Below are 4,057 nucleotides of genomic sequence, written 5' to 3' on the forward strand. Positions count from 1 at the left end.
GTCTCATTTTCTACATCAATGTACAGCCCATTCATTAATTTTAAAGCTCTTTGTTTGACAAGAAATTTAAAATTGTAGGTTGTCAAATGCTCCTTTATTTCTACTACGGACATATCAAGAAATAGATGGACTAGACTTTGTTCTCTAATTTGTTTCTCTGAGTCCATTGCATATTTCCACCTGTTATCAATATCTAAGTACAATTCACTCAGAAGTGACTTTACTAGTTCTAATGGAGCTAGCCAAAACATTAGAAGTGTGCAGATGATAGCTTCTTCAATTTGTCGCTTCTCATCATTATTCCTAGTCTCATACTTGACATATCTAAATCCGACAAATCCACCATATTCTTTAAGATTGGCACAAAAGTTTTCAACACTATGAATATTTACCTTCTTTCTTTTTACAATCTGAAATTTGTTTGCATCATCAGATTCTGTATCACTAGACTCTTTTGCTAGAATGAGTCTCCGAGTAGATTTCTTGTAGGTTTTGGTTACCTTGGGAATAGTAACATTCTTTTGTTTCTTACTCGGTGATGTAGCTGATGCTCTAGTGTTGGGTCTCTTTGTTGGTGGAGTCAGTAGGGCCTTTGTAGTGTCCAATTTCTTTCTTTTCAAAACTTTTCCCTTAGGCAACTCGATACTCAATGTTATTTCTGCCTCTTGAGCTTCAGATTCTTCTTCGGTAATGGCAAGAGTGTCTTTGACAGGTGTAGAGGAGGATTCTTCTTTGAATTTCTCAGATAAAACCTTTATCATCTTTGTAGCCTTTCTTGTAGCTTTAGGTACTACAATGCTCATTTTCACCTTTTCCTTAACTTCTTCATAAGTTCCATATCTCAGTTCAGTAGCATGCCTAGGCAGTGTAAGATATGCATCAATTTGTTGTTGAGTGATATCATAGTCAATCTTGTAACCCATTGGTGGCAAAGATTGAGTCCTAGGTTCTACAGCATTCACATAGTAGTAATCGGTGTCTACCTCAAAACATATATCATCCTTATATTTCTCTACCAGTTGTGGTGGAATCTGGTACCTGTTGTGCATCTTTTCTTGAAATTTGCTGAAGTAGTCATCCGTGATATCATTAAAATTATCTCCCAATTTCTTGATAAAGTCATTAATTTGACGGGTGATAGGTCGGTGTAGCTCCCAAACTACTTTACTGACTGAGGGAAAGAACTTCTCAAAGTAGAAAAACATACATACAAGAAGTGAACCAAACTTCAGTGTATTTGTCAAGTTGTTCTTTTTCGGTTTCCTTATTGTGTTCAGGTTCTCAAACAAGTTCTTCAATAACACTTCACATAAATCTACTTTCATTCCCTTTTTCACTATTTTGTAGGCTAAGTCAACTGCTACACAGAGTACACTGTTTTCCCTTGCTGATTGGAAGAAACAGTAACCAATTACTCTAATTGCAAATTTAAGTTCTACATCAGTGACATTATTTAGTTTCAGTCCTCGGTAATCAGATTCTACTCCAGTTAAACTGATTAACTCCTTCTGTGATATCATTTTCTGTGCTCGTGCATGGTCATAGATAGGATATCCGGTGATCACATAAATGATTTCCTTAGTGATTTTGAATGGTTGCTCTTCTAGCCACATAAAATCATCATGAACTCTACTTAAAACAAACTTAACCCACTGGGGTTTGAATACACTAGGATAGGCTAGGGCTTCAGTTAATCCCTTGATTTTGATATGGTCGTACTTGCTATCCATTTTTCCGTCGGTACATAGCTCATCATATGTGTCACTAATCTCAACATGACCGAGTTCTTCAACATGGCATTTGGTGAAGAATCTAACATCTTCGACTAACAAGACTCGATCCGGGATGAGTGAAAAGGCAGTTTTGTCATCTGGTTCAAAGGTGACTTTAGGAGTCAAAGTGTATTTCAGAGATGGCTTCTCCACATTCTTGACAACTACGGGATCTTGGATCTTGTGTGCCATTTGTAAATTTCAGATAAAACTTAGCAAACTATCCTTAGGGTTTGACGGTTTACAAACGATAGAAGATTCACACTCGGTAGATAATAGCAATTTGACAAGATCAGATAACCAGCTTAACAGTGATGAGATTTGATGTAAATACCTTGGATTTGCTTTGAATGAATTTTGATCGCCTTGATTCGCTCTGCTCTGTTCTCTTGAAAACTTTGGTGAATGAAAATGACCGCGAAAATACCTTTAAGTACACAAAATACCTTATCGGGCTCTGTGTGGGTTAGGTCAAAACATTAAATGCACTCGGTTTACCTTTAACCAATTTACTCTCTTTTCTTTCGTTTTAACCAAGTAACCAAATTTCCTTGTTTACCGACTTGACAGGTTTTCTGTAAAGTACTTTTGATAGAATTTCAAACTTACTAATGCATATTAACTATGCAGATTTTTAATTTTGTACATAATAGAATAGGAACTGTAATGATTTAACCTTTAGAGAATGCAGTCCCTTCGTACCTTTGTTGATTAATTTGGAGGTGCACCTAACTCGGTAGGTAAGGTGCTTTCTTCATCTAACATGATTTCCTTCTTTTTCCAAATTATCTTGAATTTTTCTTTTATCTCTTCAGTGTCTCCTCTAGGTTGATCTCTGCAATCTCTAGCTAAATGTCCAACTTTGTGACAATGAAAACATGCCATACAAGGATTTCTCCATGATCTTTGGTTGTTCATTCCAAATCTTATAAAATAGTTGGCACTTATATGTCCATATCTTCCACAACATTCGCACCATATCCTTGTATTGTAATCCCATGGTACTGCAACATATTGTCGGTAAGGATTTGTGTGGGTTTGGTAACCACTAGTGTTTGCTCGGTGTGCAGACCACATGTGATTCTTTTGCTTAAACTAACACTTCTTGGTACTATGTCCATATCTATTGCAGTTTTTACAAAACCCTTTGAATTTTGCCTTCTGATAGTTGTTAACAGACTTTGTCCTACATTGATTAGATGTGTGACCATATTTATTGCAATTGTAACAATACTCATTTGACTTAGTGATATTCGGTTGCTTACCTTTTCTGATTTGGCATATGTTGGCAGTATGACTTTGATTTCCATAGTAGTAGCAAATAGGCTTCTTCCTTTTGATTTTATTCCTGGTTCCAGCTTGCTTTGATGATTCTCCTCTCTCGGTAGTATGAATTCCTCTCTTGATAGTATGAATTCCTTTCTCGGTAGAGTCTTTTCCTTTGTAACCGAGTCCTGCATCTTTGTTGGGTCTTCTTGTATTCAGTTGCTCATCCAACATCTTTGATGCTTCATAACTCTTCTTCAATGTTTCTTTGGATTTCTCCTCTGTTTCAAGTTCATTAGTCAACCTTGATACTTCAAGTTTCAATGCTTGATTCTCATCATTCTTTAGAATTGCTTCATGATGTGCATAGCCTAGTTGATCTGTCATATTTTGTTGAATCCCAGTCAACCTTATGATTTCATCATTCTTATCAGATACCAAGACTTCAAGTTGTTGTTTCTCTCTTTGTAGATCTCTTGCTTTATCCTCAGCTGTCCTCAATGCATCTAAATTTTCAGTCATCTATGTACTGAAATGTTCATGTTCTCTTTTCATTGCTTTTAGTTGATCAACCAATGCTTTGTTCTTTTCTTTTAATACTCCAATCATTTCTTCAGTTTCTTTAGATATACTTTTCTCAGATGATGTCTCAATTTGTTCCACTAACTCTTGAGAATCCTACAAGTCATCAGATAATCTTCTTCTTACTTTCAGAGATTTTTGCATTTGCCTTTGCATGTCTGCAATCACTTGATTTGCATGATCCAACTCTTCTTGTAGATACACAATCCTTTGAGATTTTTTATAGCCTTCCATTTATAAGATCTTTCTCTTTAGGTAGTTAAACCCTTTTCCAAGTTTCAAGCTCTGATACCAATTGTTAGGCCCAATATGAAAAGCTAATGTACTGAGAGGGGAGGGGTGAATCAGTACTTCAAAACTTTTCTTGAATAATAACTTTACTGTTATGCATAAACCGAATAGTGCAGTAACATAAAATAAAGTTAAAACAAATAGAT

Source organism: Cryptomeria japonica, chromosome 8 (assembly GCF_030272615.1).
Source record: "Cryptomeria japonica chromosome 8, Sugi_1.0, whole genome shotgun sequence".
Taxonomy (NCBI): domain Eukaryota; kingdom Viridiplantae; phylum Streptophyta; class Pinopsida; order Cupressales; family Cupressaceae; genus Cryptomeria; species Cryptomeria japonica.